At 44.0% G+C, this 19,240-nt stretch overlaps 1 protein-coding gene across 1 annotated transcript in view; it reads right to left on the bottom strand.

Annotated features, from left to right (window-relative positions):
* Positions 1-19,240, bottom strand: part of helq (helicase, POLQ like) — a 167,878-nt gene that overhangs the window by 135,453 nt on the left and 13,185 nt on the right. The gene's annotated exons all lie outside the window — the stretch shown is intronic.

Genomic DNA, 19,240 nt, shown 5'->3' with positions numbered 1-19,240 from the left:
GGTTACTGCAGTACTGTAAATACTTTTTAAATATTACCCGTGTATCGTCGGGGCTGTTAGCTCCTCTCTCTTAGCCGGGTTACTGCAGTACTGTAAATACTTTTTAAAGTACTTACCCGTGTATCGTCGGGGCTGTTAGCTAATCTCTCCTTAGCCGGGTTACTGCAGTACTGTAAATACTTTTTAAAGTACTTACCCGTGTATCGTCGGGGCTGTTAGCTAATCTCTCCTTAGCCGGGTTACTGCAGTACTGTAAATACTTTTTAAAGTACTTACCCGTGTATCGTCGGGGCTGTTAGCTCCTCTCCTTAGCCGGGTTACTGCAGTACTGTAAATACTTTTTAAAGTACTTACCCGTGTATCGTCGGGGCTGTTAGCTCCTCTCTCCTTAGCCGGGTTACTGCAGTACTGTAAATACTTTTAAATATTACCCGTGTATCGTCGGGGCTGTTAGCTCCTCTCTCCTTAGCCGGGTTACTGCAGTACTGTAAATACTTTTTAAATATTACCCGTGTATCGTCGGGGCTGTTAGCTCCTCTTCCTTAGGGGTTACTGCAGTACTGTAATTCCTTTTAAATATTACCCGTGTATCGTCGGGGCTGTTAGCTCCTCTCTCCTTAGCCGGGTTACTGCAGTACTGTAAATACTTTTTAAATATTACCCGTGTATCGTCGGGGCTGTTAGCTCCTCTCTCCTTAGCCGGGTTACTGCAGTACTGTAAATACTTTTTAAATATTACCCGTGTATCGTCGGGGCTGTTAGCTCCTCTCTCCTTAGCCGGGTTACTGCAGTACTGTAAATACTTTTTAAATTACCCGTGTATCGTCGGGGCTGTTAGCTCCTCTCTCCTTAGCCGGGTTACTGCAGTACTGTAAATACTTTTTAAATATTACCCGTGTATCGTCGGGGCTGTTAGTCCTATCTCTTAGCCGGGTTACTGCAGTACTGTAAATACTTTTTAAAGTACTTACCCGTGTATCGTCGGGGCTGTTAGCTAATCTCTCCTTAGCCGGGTTACTGCAGTACTGTAAATACTTTTTAAATATTACCCGTGTATCGTCGGGGCTGTTAGCTAATCTCTCCTTAGCCGGGTTACTGCAGTACTGTAAATACTTTTTAAATATTACCCGTGTATCGTCGGGGCTGTTAGCTAATCTTCTCCTTGGCCGGGTTACTGCAGTACTGTAAATACTTTTTAAATATTACCCGTGTATCGTCGGGGCTGTTAGCTAATCTCTCCTTAGCCGGGTTACTGCAGTACTGTAAATACTTTTTAAATATTACCCGTGTATCGTCGGGGCTGTTAGCTATCTCTCCTTAGCCGGGTTACTGCAGTACTGTAAATACTTTTTAAAGTACTTACCCGTGTATCGTCGGGGCTGTTAGCTCCTCTCTCCTTAGCCGGGTTACTGCAGTACTGTAAATACTTTTTAAATATTACCCGTGTATCGTCGGGGCTGTTAGCTCCTCTCTCCTTAGCCGGTTACTGCAGTACTGTAAATACTTTTTAAATATTACCCGTGTATCGTCGGGGCTGTTAGCTTCTCTCCTTGGCAGGGTTACTGCAGTACTGTAAATACTTTTTAATATTACCCGTGTATCGTCGGGGCTGTTAGCTAATCTCTCCTTGGCAGGGTTACTGCAGTACTGTAAATACTTTTTAAATATTACCCGTGTATCGTCGGGGCTGTTAGCTAATCTCTCCTTGGCCGGGTTACTGCAGTACTGTAAATACTTTTTAAAGATTACCCGTGTATCGTCGGGGCTGTTAGCTAATCTCTCCTTGGCCGGGTTACTGCAGTACTGTAAATACTTTTTAAATATTACCCGTGTATCGTCGGGGTTAGCTAATCTCTCCTTGGCCGGGTTACTGCAGTACTGTAAATACTTTTTAAATATTACCCGTGTATCGTCGGGGCTGTTAGCTAATCTCTCCTTGGCCGGGTTACTGCAGTACTGTAAATACTTTTAAATATTACCCGTGTATCGTCGGGGCTGTTAGCTAATCTCTCCGGCCGGGTTACTGCAGTACTGTAAATACTTTTTAAATATTACCCGTGTATCGTCGGGGCTGTTAGCTAATCTCTCCTTAGCCGGGTTACTGCAGTACTGCAAATACTTTTTAAATATTACCCGTGTATCGTCGGGGCTGTTAGCTCTCTCCTTAGCCGGGTTACTGCAGTACTGAAATACTTTTTAAATATTACCCGTGTATCGTCGGGGCTGTTAGCTAATCTCTCCTTAGCCGGGTTACTGCAGTACTGTAAATACTTTTTAAAGTACTTACCCGTGTATCGTCGGGGCTGTTAGCTCCTCTTCCTTAGCCGGGTTACTGCAGTACTGTAAATACTTTTTAAAGTATTACCCGTGTATCGTCGGGGCTGTTAGCTCCTCTCCTTAGCCGGGTTACTGCAGTACTGTAAATACTTTTTAAAGTACTTACCCGTGTATCGTCGGGGCTGTTAGCTAATCTCTCCTTAGCCGGGTTACTGCAGTACTGTAAATACTTTTTAAAGTACTTACCCGTGTATCGTCGGGGCTGTTAGCTAATCTCTCCTTAGCCGGGTTACTGCAGTACTGTAAATACTTTTAAATATTACCCGTGTATCGTCGGGGCTGTTAGCTAATCTCTCCTTAGCCGGGTTACTGCAGTACTGTAAATACTTTTTAAAGTACTTACCCGTGTATCGTCGGGGCTGTTAGCTACTCTCTCCTTAGCCGGGTTACTGCAGTACTGTAAATACTTTTTAAAGTATTACCCGTGTATCGTCGGGCTGTTAGCTAATCTCTCCTTGCCGGGTTACTGCAGTACTGTAAATACTTTTTAAAGTACTTACCCGTGTATCGTCGGGGCTGTTAGCTAATCTCTCCTTAGCCGGGTTACTGCAGTACTGTAAATACTTTTTAAATATTACCCGTGTATCGTCGGGCTGTTAGCTCCTCTCTCCTTAGCCGGGTTACTGCAGTACTGTAAATACTTTTTAAAGTACTTACCCGTGTATCGTCGGGGCTGTTAGCTAATCTCTCCTTAGAGGGTTACTGCAGTACTGTAAATACTTTTTAAATATTACCCGTGTATCGTCAGGGCTGTTAGCTAATCTCTCCTTAGCCGGGTTACTGCAGTACTGTAAATACTTTTTAAAGTACTTACCCGTGTATCGTCGGGGCTGTTAGCTAATCTCTCCTTAGCCGGGTTACTGCAGTACTGTAAATACTTTTTAAATATTACCCGTGTATCGTCGGGGCTGTTAGCCTCTCTCCTTAGCGGGTTACTGCAGTACTGTAAATACTTTTTAAAGTACTTACCCGTGTATCGTCGGGGCTGTTAGCTAATCTCTCCTTAGGGTTACTGCAGTACTGTAAATACTTTTTAAATATTACCCGTGTATCGTCGGGGCTGTTAGCTAATCTCTCCTTAGCCGGGTTACTGCAGTACTGTAAATACTTTTTAAAGTACTTACCCGTGTATCGTCGGGGCTGTTAGCTAATCTCTCCTTAGCCGGGTTACTGCAGTACTGTAAATACTTTTTAAAGTACTTACCCGTGTATCGTCGGGGCTGTTAGCTAATCTCTCCTTAGCCGGGTTACTGCAGTACTGTAAATACTTTTTAAATATTACCCGTGTATCGTCGGGGCTGTTAGCTAATCTCTCCTTAGCCGGGTTACTGCAGTACTGTAAATACTTTTTAAAGTACTTACCGTGTATCGTCGGGGCTGTTAGCTAGTCTCTCCTTAGCCGGGTTACTGCAGTACTGTAAATACTTTTTAAAGTACTTGCCCGTGTATCGTCGGGGCTGTTAGCTAATCTCTCCTTAGCCGGGTTACTGCAGTACTGTAAATACTTTTTAAATATTACCCGTGTATCGTCGGGGCTGTTAGCTCCTCTCTCCTTAGCCGGGTTACTGCAGTACTGTAAATACTTTTTAAAGTACTTACCCGTGTATCGTCGGGCTGTTAGCTCCTCTCCTTAGCCGGGTTACTGCAGTACTGTAAATACTTTTTAAAGTACTTACCCGTGTATCGTCGGGGCTGTTAGCTAATCTCTCCTTAGCCGGGTTACTGCAGTACTGTAAATACTTTTTAAGTACTTACCCGTGTATCGTCGGGGCTGTTAGCTAATCTCTCCTTAGCCGGGTTACTGCAGTACTGTAAATACTTTTTAAATATTACCCGTGTATCGTCGGGGCTGTTAGCTCCTCTCTCCTTAGCCGGGTTACTGCAGTACTGTAAATACTTTTTAAATATTACCCGTGTATCGTCGGGGCTGTTAGCTAATCTCTCCTTAGCCGGGTTACTGCAGTACTGTAAATACTTTTTAAAGTACTTACCCGTGTATCGTCGGGGCTGTTAGCTAATCTCTCCTTAGCCGGGTTACTGCAGTACTGTAAATACTTTTTAAAGTACTTACCCGTGTATCGTCGGGGCTGTTAGCTAATCTCTCCTTAGCCGGGTTACTGCAGTACTGTAAATACTTTTTAAATATTACCCGTGTATCGTCGGGGCTGTTAGCTCCTCTCTCCTTAGCCGGTTACTGCAGTACTGTAAATACTTTTTAAAGTACTTACCCGTGTATCGTCGGGGCTGTTAGCTCCTCTCTCCTTAGCCGGGTTACTGCAGTACTGTAAATACTTTTTAAAGTACTTACCCGTGTATCGTCGGGGCTGTTAGCTAATCTCTCCTTAGCCGGGTTACTGCAGTACTGTAAATACTTTTTAAAGTACTTACCCGTGTATCGTCGGGGCTGTTAGCTAATCTCTCCTTAGCCGGGTTACTGCAGTACTGTAAATACTTTTTAAATATTACCCGTGTATCGTCGGGGCTGTTAGCTCCTCTCTCCTTAGCCGGGTTACTGCAGTACTGTAATACTTTTTAAATATTACCCGTGTATCGTCGGGGCTGTTAGCTAATCTCTCCTTAGCCGGGTTACTGCAGTACTGTAAATACTTTTTAAAGTACTTACCGTGTATCGTCGGGGCTGTTAGCTAATCTCTCCTTAGCCGGGTTACTGCAGTACTGTAAATACTTTTAAAGTACTTACCCGTGTATCGTCGGGGCTGTTAGCTAATCTCTCCTTAGCCGGGTTACTGCAGTACTGTAAATACTTTCGCCACCATGGGCCACTCGATCCACAACAATGACATCAGAAAACCGCTCACCCACACGACCACCACACACGCTGTCTGCCATCTGCCCTGGACAGTGTGAACCGGGATTCATCCGTGAAGAGAACACCTCTCCAACGTGCCAAACACCAGCAAATGTGAGCATTTGCCCACTCAAGTCGGTTACGACGACGAACTGGAGTCAGGTCGAGACCCCGATGAGGACGACGAGCATGCAGATGAGCTTCCCTGAGACGGTTTCTGACAGTTTGTGCAGAAATTCTTTGGTTATGCAAACCGATTGTTTCAGCAGTTGTCCGAGTGGCTGGTCTCAGACGATCTTGGAGGTGAACATGCTGGATGACGAGGTCCTGGGCTGGTGTGGTTACACGTGGTCTGCGGTTGTGAGGCTGGTTGGATGTACTGCCAAATTCTCTGAAACGCCTTTGGAGACGGCTTATGGTAGAGAAATGAACATTCAATACATGAGCAACAGCTCTGGTTGACATTCCTGCTGTCAGCATGCCAATTGCATGCTCCCTCAAATCTTGCGACATCTGTGGCATTGTGCTGTGTGATAAAACTGCACCTTTCAGAGTGGCCTTTTATTGTGGACAGTCTAAGGCACACCTGTGCACTAATCATGGTGTCTAATCAGCATCTTGATATGGCACACCTGTGAGGTGGGATGGATTATCTCAGCAAAGGAGAAGTGCTCACTATCACAGATTTAGACTGGTTTGTGAACAATTTTCAGGGAAATGGTGATATTGTGTATGTGGAAAAAGTTTTAGATCTTTGAGTTCATCTCATACAAAATGGGAGCAAAACCAAAAGGTTGTGTTATATTTTTGTTGAGTATATTTTAGGTGGAAAAAAACTGATTTAACCCTGTAGATATATTAATAATGCCCTAATAAATACATTTAGAACCATTAACCAGCCTGGGACGCCGGTGAGGGTGGTTGTATCTCCTCCTCTCTCCTCTACTTCTGCTCCAACCTTCAAAGTCTCTACTCTGAATTCTTCAAACTATATTTGGATTAACCATGAGAGGCTACTGACAATTTTTTCAACAAGGAAATCAGGGCTGGGGGGACTGGGGGGGATATCAAATCTATCATTTTGCTCTAAAATTCTGGGAAAAAGTGGCTTCACGGCAGCTTGTGGACTATCTTACTGAGAATAATCTCTTTGAGCCACTTAAGTCTGCTTTTAGAAAATATCATTCCACAGACACGGCTCTCACTAAAGTGGTGAATGATCTTCTGCTTACAATGGATTCAGACACCACTACGGTTCTGTTGCTGTTAGATCTCAGTGCTGCATTTTATACAGTGGATCATCATACTATACTTGATAGGCTGGAAAACCATTTTAGAATTACTGGGAGGGCCCTTGCATGGTTGACGTCATACCTGACCAGTCATTCTCACTGTGTTTTGTACAGTAACACTACCTCTAACCTTAGTGACATGAAATTTGGGGTTCCACAGGGGTCTGTCTTGGGTCCCCTGATTTTCTCCCTTTATATAGCACCCCTTGGGCAAATACTGCGGCGTTTTGGGATTACCTTTCACTGCTATGCTGATGATACTAAGTTATACATGCCGATAACTGCTGGCAATCTCATCCAGATAAAATCTTTAGAAGATTGCTTTGCATCAGTGAGAAGCTGGGTGCCTAGAAACTTCCTACTTTTAAACTATGATAAGACTGAAATGATGGTTCCTGGTCCAGTGAGACATCGGCATCAATTTGACCAGCTAATGCTTTGCCTAGGCTCGTGTGTCATACATCACACTGACAAAGTGAGGAGCCTTGGAGTAATTTTTGATCCTACGTTGTCCTTTGACCTCCACATTAGAAATATTACAAGGACTACTTTCTTCCACCTGCAAAATATAGCTAAGATTCGTCCCATCCTGTCTATGGCTGATGCTGAGACCCTGATCCATGTGTTTATCTCTTCTAGATTGGACTACTGCAATGTTCTATTTCTGGTTTACCGCCATCCAAGCAGTAGGGTTCTCCAATTGGTTCAAAGTGCTGCTGCCAGACTTTTAACACGAAAAGAAACTTCGACCACATTACACCCATTTTGGCGTCTCTTCACTGGGGTACAGGGGGCCCCTAAACAGAAGCCCCCTGTACACCACCAACCCGTTCACATTTCTAACCGTTTTTCCCCGCTCTGCAACACACCCGCCGAGGAACAAACTCTGGTTATTGGCGACTCTGTTTTGAGAAATGTGAAGTTAGCGACACCAGCAACCATAGTCAAATGTCTTCCGGGGGCCAGAGCAGGCGACACTGAAGGAAATTTGAAACTGCTGGCTCAGGCTAAGCGTAAATTTGGTAAGATTGTAATTCACGTCGGCAGTAATGACACCCGGTTACGCCAATCGGAGGTCACTAAAATTAACATTGAATCGGTGTGTAACTTTGCAAAACAATGTCGGACTCTGTTGTTTTCTCTGGGCCCCTCCCCAATCAGACCGGGAGTGACATGTTTAGCCGCATGTTCTCCTTGAATTGCTGGCTGTCTGAGTGGTGTCCAAAAAATGAGGTAATAATTGGCTAAGTTTCTGGGGAAAACCTGGTCTTGTTAGGAGAAGGCATCCATCCCACTTTGGATGGAGCAGCTCTCATCTCTAGAAATCTGGCCAATTTTATTAAACCCTCCAAATCGTGAGTATCCAGGGTTGGGACCAGGAAGCAGAGTTGTAGTCTTACACACCTCTCTGCAGCTTCTCTCCCCCTGCCATCCCCCCAATACCCCATCCCCGTAGAGACGGTGCCTGCTCCCAGACCACCAATAACCAGTAAAAATCTATTTAAGCATAAAAAATTCAAAAAGAAAAATAATATAGCACCTTCAACTGCACCACAGACTAAAACAGTTAAATGTGGTTTATTAAACATTAGGTCTCTCTCTTCTAAGTCCCTGTTAGTAAATGATATAATAATTGATCAACATATTGATTTATTCTACCTTACAGAAACCTGGTTAGAGCAGGATGAATGTGTTAATTTAAATGAGTCAACCCCCGAGTCACACTAACTGTCAGAATGCTCGAAGCACGGGTCGAGGAGGAGGATTAGCAGCAATCTTCCACTCCAGCTTATTAATTAATCAAAGACCCAGACAGAGCTTTAATTCATTTGAAAGCTTGACTCTTAGTCTTGTCCATCCAAATTGGAAGTCTCAAAAACCAGTTTTATTTGTTGTTATCTATCGTCCACCTGGTCGTTACTGTTAGTTTCTCTGTGAATTTTCAGACTTTTTTGTCTGACTTAGTGCTTAGCTCAGATAAGATAATTATAGTGCGTGATTTTAACACCCACATAGATGCTGAGAATGACAGCCTCAACACTGCATTTAATCTATTATTAGACTCAGTTGGCTTTGCTCAAAATGTAAATGAGCCCACCCACCACTTTAACCACACTTTAGATCTTGTTCTGAGATATGGCATAGAAATTGAAGACTTAACAGTATTCCCTAAAAACCCCTTTTTGTCTGATCATTTCTTAATACCATTTACATTTACTTTAATGGACTACCCAGCAGTGGGGAATAAGTTTCATTACAGTAGAAGTCTTTCGGAAAGATCTGTAACTAGGTTTAAGGATACGATTCCTTCTTTGTTATGTTCTTCAAAGCCATATACCAACACAGTGCAGAGTAGCTACCTAAACTCTGTGAGTGAGATAGATTATCTCGTCAATAGCTTTACATCCTCACTGAGCACAACTTTGGATGCTGTAGCTCCTCTGAAAAAAGAGAGCCTTAAATCAGAAGTGCCTGACTCCGTGGTATAACCCACAAACTCGCAGCTTAAAGCAGATAACCCGTAAGCTGGAGAGGAAATGGTGTCTCACTAATTTAGAAGATCTTCATTTAGCCTGGAAAAAGAGTGTTGCTCTGTAAAAAAGCCCTCCGTAAAGCTAGGACATCTTACTATTCATCACTAACTGAAGAAAATAAGAACAGCCCTAGGTTTCTTTTCAGCACTGTAGCCAGGCTGACAAAGAGTCAGAGCTCTATTGAGCCGAGTATTCCTTTAACTTTAACTAGTAATGACTTCATGACTTTCTTTGCAAATAAAATTTTAACTATTAGAGAAAAAATTATTCATAACCATCCCAAAGACATATCTTTATGTTCGGCTGCTTTCAGTAATGCTGGTATTTGGTTAGACTCTTTCTCTCAGATTGTTCTGTCTGAGTTACTTTCATTAGTCACTTCCTCCAAACCATCAATGTCTATTAGACCCCATTCCTACCAGGCTGCTCAAGGAAGCCCTACCATTAATTAATGCTTCGATCTTAAATATGATCTATCTTTATTAGTTGGCTAAGTACCACAGGCTTTTAAGGTGGCAGTAAGTAAACCATTACTTAAAAAGCCATCACTTGACCCAGCTATCTTAGCTAATTATAGACCAATCTCCATCCTTCCTTTTCGCTCAAAAATCCTTGAAAGGGTAGTTGTAAAACAGCTAAAGCTGATCATCTGCAGAGGAATGGTCTATTTGAAGAGTTTCAGTCAGGTTTCATAATTCATCATAGTACAGAAACAGCATTAGTGAAGGTTACAAATGATCTTATGACCTCAGACAGTGGACTCATCTCTGTGCTCGTCCTGTTAGACCTCAGTGCAGCTTTTGATACTGTTGACCATAAAAGTTTTATTACAGAGATTAGAGCATGCCATAGGTATTAAAGGCACTGCACTGGTTGAATCATATTATCTAATAAATTACAATTTGTTCATGTAAATGGGGAATCTTCTTCATAGACTAAGGTTCTCTGGAACTGGATGGAGCTGTACCTTCTCTTGGACAGGGATATGTAGGGTAAATAAAGAGACAGTCCTTTCTCTCCTGCACAGCAGTTCTCTGAGGATGAGGATCTCAGCGACCAGGGTTTTGCCTCCACTGGTTGGAAGGGAGTAGATCAGATTCTTCCGTTGCTGGATGCTGTCCAGGTTCAAACACGTCTCCTGCCAATCTGAAAACAGAACATTCCATGTGGCATGCTTGATTATTTTATGTCTCTCTACACTGATGTAAGGCCTACAAAATGAAGTCTGCTTCACCATAGAGACTCTGGATTCGCGATGTTTGCACAAGAAGATCCTTCACTTCAGAGGGAAGGGGCCCAAAAAAAGGCCCCAGGTCTGTCGTCTCTGTGGATCCAGTTTTCCCATGGCCTGCATGGCGACACTGGAGTTCTCAGAAACTACAGCTTCTTTCAGCTTTACTGTCCGTGAAAAACAAGCGGGAGCTGCTGCATTGACCAGCATGGTTCTCTCAGCTGCTCCGCTACGCTTCTCCTGGCTTTGGGAAAATGAATGCCTCACCTTCAACGACCTTTTCAATTTCATATCCACAGTCTTTTCAGAGGTCCTACACGGTGTCGATGTTTAACACTGTCGAGCCTGGCTGGAAAAACATTTTGACCTTCAACCTGTGGGCTGGCAATTCCTCACAGGCTGCATTTCTGAGGTCTTCCAAGACCAATTCAGTAAGAAGTTCCTTTCTACAGAAACAATCAGCTGCTGCACGGACAGCTGTGAAATCAGCACCTCCAGGATTGTCAAGATCAGCACCTGGACCCTGATGTTCATGTAGTTCTGCACTGTCCAGCTGTGCCAGCACAGAGCTGCTTTCCAGGATACTGTCATAGTCTCCAACAGGTCCTCAGCGTCACTGCAGTACTGTAACAACACAACATTACCATGAAAAATACTGTCCTAGTCTCCAAACAGGTCCTCAGAGTCACTGCAGTACTGTAACAACACAACATTACCATGAAAAATACTGTCATAGGCTTGCTGTTGGCGCGCGAGGTTAAGCTAGGATTCGTTGTTTTCGGTAAAGTGCTTTCGGGGGCAGCGGTTTTTTTGGCCGTCAAGAGGTGCGCGAGAAGCTGTGTCTTCTTTCTTTTTGTGCGTGTGTGTGTGCTGTATGTGCAGGGGTGGTGGCCAAGTGGTTAATGCGCTTGGTTTCAGTTCAGAAGGTTACGGGTTCAAATCCCACCCCTGCCACATAACTCCATGTAATGAGGAGTTGCGTCAGGAAGGGCATCCGGCGTAAAACCTGTGCCAATTAAACATGCAGATCCACCTTGGATTGCTGTGGCGACCCCGAGTGGCAAACAAGGGAGCAGCCAAAGGGACTTACTTTTGTGTGTGCTGTATATCTGTTGTACATGTTCCGGGTGCGGGGTCCGGGGAGTAGGTGTGGGGCGCCAGCCGACGGCCTGTACATGTCCGGTACACGGTGCTTCTGCTCCTCTCTGGCTGTTGTACCAGGGATTAGTTGTGTTGGAGTCTGTTTTGGTGCATGGATGTTGATTCAGAGGAGGACGGGGGAAGTGGGCAGGGTTGGGAAAAAGCGGAAAGAGGGAAACATGGTCATTCTCGGGAGAAGGAGAGAGACAGGGTGGTGAAAATGTTGAGAGCTGCAGTGGAATTTCAGGTCATTTCAAGTTGAAAGACCAGGTGGGAGGATGGTTTAGTGGCACGAATCCACTAAAGCTGCCAAGTCTCTGAGGTGTGTTGGGGAAGGATTTGATGCTCAGATCCTGTCTAATGGAGTGATGCTGCTGCTGCGTAGAAACATGGATCAAGCAGGGAGAGCAATGAAAGTTAAGACAATGTTGGGGAAGAAGGTGGAAGTGGTCGTTCCTGCAGACAGAAACGTGTTGAAAGGTGTCATTTATGGAGTATCAGAGGAAGAAATTAAGAAAAATATAAGAGGGGAAACAGCAACAGATGTAAAGCGGTTGAAATCCAAGGAAGGTGGACCCAGAAATTACCCGGTGTCGATTACTTTTGATGGCAGTCCTCCTCCTGCACGTGTCTTTAGAGGATGTTTGTCTTTTCCTCCTCTGCGGTGCTTCAAGTGCCAGAGATTTGTTCATGTGGCAGCTTCCTGTAGGGGGACCAGGCGTTGTGCTACATGTGGTAAAGATCATGACGTCCTGAAATGTGAGGAATTGGCTTCTAAGTGCTGCAACTGTGGAGGAGATCATCTGGTTTCCAGTAAAGAGTGTGGTCAGTCTTTGAAAGAGAAACAAGTTCAGGAGGTCAGAGATCAGCATAAAATCTATTTTGCAGAAGCATTAAAGAACATGGAAAAGTTGGGGTCCTCAGGCCCTGTGGGGAGAACGCCTGTAGGTGATCCCATGATGCCCAGGCAGCAACTTCCTCATCTTCTCTCTCAGTAGGAAACTGTGATGAACAAGGAGGTTCTTCACCTACATTTATGGTTGACGTGAGCTATGGTGCTCGGGACAAGATGTCCAGATCTGATGTTATTAAGTTTGTGTCTGAAGCAGCAGTGAGGTTTCGGGGAGGAAGGATCCCCCCCAGTCACTGCATGACTACATGAGGCCAATCAGGAGCCCATAGGTCAGAGGTCAACCATTCAGCCTGAGAGAGGGGATGAGGAGGGGGAAGACATGGATGATGGTCCTCTCCTTGAAGGATATTGATGATGTTTAATTCCTCATGATGTTTTACATCCCCCAATGGAACACAAGGAGTCACAAGGAGTTATAGCTAACAGACAGGAATTTAAGAAATTAATCCGTGACTTTGAAATTAAGCCTGATTTTTTTTTATGTGTTCAGGAAACATGGTTAAAGCCTCACCTGGATTTTGCTGTTCAGGCTACGTATGTCTGCACAAAGAAGGTCTGATCAACCAGGTGGTGGGTGTGCAACTTTTGTTAAATTAGGGATCCAGTGGAAAGTCTGTGAGCTTGAACTTTCTCTTGAGTGTCGAGTCATTTAAGTGTGAAGTCATCAGGACAAACTAAGTTAATTTTTATAATCCTTGTAAACCTTTAGTCCTGGCTGAACTTGAGGAGTTACAATCCCAATTTCAATGAAGTTGGGACGTTGTGTGGCCAAGTGGTTAATGCGCTTGGTTTCAGTTCAGAAGGTTCCAGGTTCAAATCCCTGTGATTTTGAAATCCTCTTCAACCTATATTAAATTGAATACACCACAAAGACAAGATATTTAATGTTCAAACTGATAAACTTTATTGTTTTTGTGCAAATATTTGCTCATTTTGAAATGGATGCCTGCAACATGTTTCAAAAAAGTTGGGACAGTGGCAACAAAAGACTGGGAAAGTTGATGAATGCTCAAAGAACACCGAACTAGAAACAGGTGAGTGTCATGATTGGGTATAAAAGGAGCATCGCCAAAAGGCTCAGCCGTTCACAAGCAAAGATGGGGTGAGGATCACCATTTTGTGAACAACTGCGTGAAAAAATAGTCCAACAGTTTAAGAACAATGTTTCTCAATGTTCAATTGCAAGGAATTTAGGGATTCCATCATCTACAGTCCATAATATAATCAGAAGATTCAGAGAATCTGGAGAACTTTCTACACATAAGGGGCAAAGCCATAAACCAACACTGAATGCCCGTGACCTTAATGCGGCACTGCATTAAAAACAGACAACATTGTGTAAAGGATCTTACCGCGTGGGCTCAGGAACACTTCAGAAAAACCATTGTCAGTTAACACAGTTCGTTGCTACATCTACAAGTGCAAGTTAAAACCTCTACCATGCAAAGTGAAAGCCAAACAACAACATCCAGAAACACCGCTGCCTTCTCTGGGCCTGAGCTCATTTGAAATGAACAGATGCAGATGTGATTTAGGGTGATTGCTACCACCTGTCCAGGGACTGCAGATGAAAAATAGCCACTAAGGCTAATTCTGGTGCATTTACAGAAATGTTCATTAATGTACATTGTCCCTGTCAAATAAACTAATAAATAAATAAATGCAAAGTGTAAAAGTGTGCTGTGGTCTGATGAGTCCCACATTTTCAAATTGTTTTTGGAAAACATGGGTGCCGTGTCCTCCGGACAAAGAAGGGAAAAAGGATCCGACCAGATTGTTACCAGTGCAATGTTCAAAAGCCAGCATCTGTGATGGTATGGGGGTGTTAGTGCCCATGGCATGGACAACTTACACATCTGTGATGGCACCATCAATGCTGAAAGGTACATCCAGGTTTTGGAGCAACACATGCTGCCATCAAGCAACGTCTTTTTCAGGGACGTCCCTGCTTATTTCAGCAAGACAATGCCAAGCCACATTCTGCACATGTTACAACAGCGTGGCTCATAGTAAAAGAGTGCAGGTACTAGACTGGCCTGCCTGCAGTCCAGACCTGTCACCAATTGAAAATGTGTGGCACATTATGAAGTGCAAAATACGACAACGGAGACCCCGGACTGTTGAACAACTGAAGTCGTACATCAAGCAAGAACGGGAAAGAATTCCACCTACAAAGCTTCAACAATTAGTGTCCTCAGTTCCCAAACAATTGAGTGTTGTTAGAAGGAAAGGTGATGTAACACAGTGGTAAACATACCACTATCCCAGCTTTTTTGAAACGTGTTGCAGGCATCCATTTCAAAATGAGCAAATATTTGCACAAAAACAATAAAGTTTATCAGTTTGAACATTAAATATCTTGTCTTTGTGGTGTATTCAATTGAATATAGGTTGAAGAGGATTTGCAAATCATTGTATTCTGTTTTTATTTACATTTTACACAACATCCCAACTTCATTGTAGTTGGGGTTGTACTAAATCAGATTACTAGCCCCTGCTATCTGGGTAGGTGACTTTAATACCCATAATCCTCTGTGGGGAAGTCAGGTAAGGGACTGGGAACGGTGCTGTGGTGGAAGAGTTGTTGGATAGTTGCAGGTTAGTGATTATGAATGACAGCAGACCAACTCGGTTGACCATTAATTCTTTTAAAATGTCCTGCCTTGATTTAACTCTTCCTTCTCCAGCCTTAGCTTGAGTAGGTGAGTGTGGTGTCCTGGAAATCACTCAATGGGAACTGACCATTTTCCTGTTTAAGTCACTTTGGAAGATCCTTAATAGAGGTCCAGGGGGATTTAAGTAAAAGGTTTGGTTTTGCTCAGGCAGACTGGGGTAAGTTTAGGGTAGAAACTGGAAATAATTTAGGAGACATTAAAGGTGACGTTTCTATTAATGAATGAATGATTTCTTCACTAAAATGATTTTTAGTGTGGCTTTAAGGACAATTCCATGCAAGGGGATCCCAAAGGATCGGATAATAGTTCCGTGGTGGAACAGAGGTTGTGACGAGGCCGTGAAAGAAAGAAAACAAGCATTTAAGATTTTGCACAAAAACCCCACTCTGGAAAACTGTCAATTTTAAACATTGTAGAGCAAAGATGCTGGAGAGCTTATTGTGGGACCCTGGAGCCAGATACCCCAGTTAGGTAGGTCTGGTCCAGAATTCATAAAATGTCCGTGAAGATGGTGAAGTCATAAATGCAGCTCTGTCTGATGGGCAAAGGGAAGCAGTCACTAACCTAGAAAAAGCAAATATGTGTGTCAGAGTCTTTCAAGAGGTTCACAACTCCAAGTATTTAGAGAATTCTCAGCTTGGACTCAGCTCGGGACTTGGACTGGACTCAGCTTGGGACTCCAACAAGGGCGGTTGCATCTCCTCCACTCTCCCTTATCTCTCTGCCTCTGCCTTTAACCTTCAAGTCCCTACTCACCAGACAGTGAATTCCTCAAAACTATATTGGATTCTGGATCTATTGGACTGCTATTGGATTAACCATGGAATTGATCAACTGGTCTCTGAACGCTATTGACACCATTTTTTCTACAAGAAGGTCAGGACCAGGGGATCCTACCTGCCCAGATGGAACGTATCCTGCGGGCTATGTCCTCGACTCCTGGGGGTCTTGCATGTTGCATGCTTGGTGCCTTTCTCCGTGGAGGACGTCAAGGATTTATTCATCTTTGCTCTCATGGTAGTGGGGCTGGCACTTATGTGCTGCCCTGATCTGCCGGAAAATTGGCAAGACGGCGGCATCAAGAACCACGGGCCCTCGCTTGGCCGTCATAATTAACGAGGTTGGCAAGGCAGTGCATTCTCAGACTGCGATGACTATTAAACTCAGACGCAAAGTGGATGACACCCTGGAGCTGATGCGTGCCTTGCAGTTGAAGCTGAAGGTTTCGGAGGCCAGCGAATATTCTTAATTCATAATTGGGAATATACCTAATTCACAATTGGTTTTGGTTTCGAGTGAAGCTTCGAAAAGTGTTTTTCACTGCTGTGAGCCATAATCAAGGTCAAATTGCCCACTGTTTTTTTTCTCCTGAGGAATGTGGCCTTGGTGAGATATTCGGCTTTTCATATCTCAACCCACATAGACAATATCCATGGTAATGGACAGACTTCTGAAGCATGGTTCCACTCCCTTCCCCCTACCCCCTCCCTTCTCTGATCAACACCTCCCCTCTCCGGCGCCGTCAACGTCACTTTCCCAAGCTGGCTGACTGGTGGCGCGACTCAATGTTGCAGCGGGTGTAACACACCACATCGCCTCAAATGGGAAAATGAACTGTTCCAAGTTTTAGTGCACATAACAATGTCAAATGTACAAGGTCTATTAGAAAAGTAACGGACCTTTTTATTTTTTGCAAAAAACTATATGGATTTGAATCATGTGTGACTGCATCAGCCAAGCTTGAACCTTCGTGCGCATGCGTGAGTTATTTCACGCCTGTCGGTTGCGTCATTCGCCTGTGAGCACGCCTTGTGGGAGGAGTGGTCCAGCCCCCTCGTCAGATTTTCATTGTAAGGAAATTGGCTGATCGACTGTCGCTTTGCCTCATCAAAATTTTTTCAAGAAAGTGTGAGAGACAGCCAAGTGGAAACCATTTGGAAAATTCAGATGGCTTTCGGTGAAGATCTTATGGGGATCACACAGATTAACGACAATTACAACTGGATTAAAGACGGCCCACAGCGGCGGATGGCGCACCGCGCACCGAGCGGCGATCGACAGGCTCAAACGACCAGATCATTTCCAAAGTGAATGCTTTGTTGATCCGGGACGTCATCTGACTACCAGAGAAATGGCAAGACAGCTGGACATAGCACTTTTTTGGCACATTCCACTGTTACAGGAGTTTTTGTAATGGAAAGAGGAGCGGAGAAATTCGCCACAGAGCTGCTCATGGCGCGGGATGAAAGCACCTCCGTGTTGGTCTCACAGGACAAGCCCTAACATGCCCAGTTCTTGCACCATTCAGAAAATTCAGACATCACAGCGTTGCTTTTTGTTCTGTGCCCTGCGCCTCCGTCCCGACGCGCGAATTCTTCCGCACGTCTTTTCATGACAAAAAACTCCTGTAACAGTGGATTGTGCCGTTCATTTGCAAAGTAAACGCTTTGTTGATCCGGGACGTCGTCTGACTACCACAGAAATGGCATAAGAGTTTGACATCAGCACTTTTTCGGCATGAAAAGACGTGCGGAGGGATCTGCGTGTCGGGACGGAGGCGCAGTGCACAGAACAAAAAGCAACGCCGTGATGAAGCCTCACAGAACATGTTGTGGCATGTCCAGCTCGTCCACAATTTCTCGGATAGTCACACGACTGAAAAGCCACCGAAAGCCGTCTGAATTTTCACTTTGGAAATGATCTGGTCGTTTGAGCCTGTCGATCGCCACTCAGTGCGCAACGCACCATCCGCCGCTGTGGGCCGTCTTTAATCCAGTTGTAATTGTCCTTAATCTCTGTGATCCCCATAAGATCTTCACCGAAAGCCATCTGAATTTTCCAAATGGTTTCCACTTGGCTGTCTCTCACACTTTCTGAAAAAATTTTGATGAAGCAAAGCGGCAGTCGATCAGCCAATTTCCTTACAATGAAAATCTGACGAGGGGGCTGGACCACTCCTCCCACAAGGCGTGCTCACAGGCGAATGACGCAACCGACAGGTGTGAAAAAACTCATGCATGCGCACGAAGGTTCAAGCTTGGCTGATGCAATCACACGTGATTCAAATCCATATGGTTTTTGCAAAAAATAAAAAGGTCCGTACTTTTCTAACAGACCTCATACATGTGTGTCTTAATTTCGATGTGTGCCATTATTACGGTGAACAAGTAATAATGTGGATTAATTGCGGTTTGTCTGTGGTATGTGAGTGTGCAAATTGTGTCATGACAATGAAATAAAGCTACCTATCTAATTATGGTCTTATGAGGAAGGAAGAAATCTTGAAAGGTGAAGGGTAGAAATTAAATCATGTGTCTTCAGAAACTGTTTTTTATAATTCATTTTTCATTCAGGGGAGGTGATGGTCTAGTGGTTAAGGTGTTGGGCTTGAGTCCAGAAGATCATGGGTTCAAATCCCCGCCTGACTGGAAAAATCACTAAGAACCCTTGGGCAAGGCCTTTAATCCCCTATTGCTCCCGGTGTGTAGTGAGCACCTTGTATGGCAGCACCCCGACATCAGGGTGAATGTGAGGCATAACTGTAAAGCGCTTTGAGCTTCTGATGCAGATGGAAAAGCGCTATATAAATGCAGTCCATTTACCATTTTTCTCTTTGAAGGAGCTCCAGCAGGCAATTCAGTCTGGAGCAAACTCCACTCCTGGTCAAGATAGAATTAGTTATGAATTGCTTCAACATTTAGATGATGTAGCTTTGGAGGAGGTTCTGGACTTGTTCAACTATGTTTGGGAGGAAGGTTCATTACCTAAGGTGTGGAACCATGCTATTGTGGTTTCTGTCCTGAAACTAGCCCTTCATCTTATTGGCCTGTAGTTGTAACAGCTGTTTTATGTAAAGTCATGGTAAGAATGGTGACTAATAGGTCAGTCTATGTTCTTGAAACTACTGATTTTTTTGTGAACTATCAAAATGGGTTTAGAGTTGGTAGGTACACTATGGACTCCACTGCATTGTTGGCTCAAGATATCAAGAAAGCTGTTATTAATAAGAAGGTGTGATTGCTGTGTTTTTGGACATTGAAAAAGGCGAACGATTCACTGTGGAAGGAGGAAACTTCATGATGCAGGTAGAACATGCTACTGGATTGAGGATTTTCTTAATAACTGGACTATTAAAGTTAAAATGGGGGTGATCTCTCTGAAACTGTTGATGTCATTAATGGAACTCCTCAAGGGTCAGTTATTAGCCCTGTCCTCCTCAACATCATGATCAATGATTTATTTTTGAAGGTACCTACTCACTTTGGGAAGTCTCTGTTTGCAGATGATGGAGCTCTCTGGAAGAGGGGGA

This window comes from Thalassophryne amazonica, chromosome 17 (assembly GCF_902500255.1).
Source record: "Thalassophryne amazonica chromosome 17, fThaAma1.1, whole genome shotgun sequence".
Classification (NCBI taxonomy): Eukaryota; Metazoa; Chordata; class Actinopteri; order Batrachoidiformes; family Batrachoididae; genus Thalassophryne; species Thalassophryne amazonica.
Note: the sequence above shows the minus strand (reverse complement) of the source record. Positions and strands in the feature narration are given on the sequence as shown.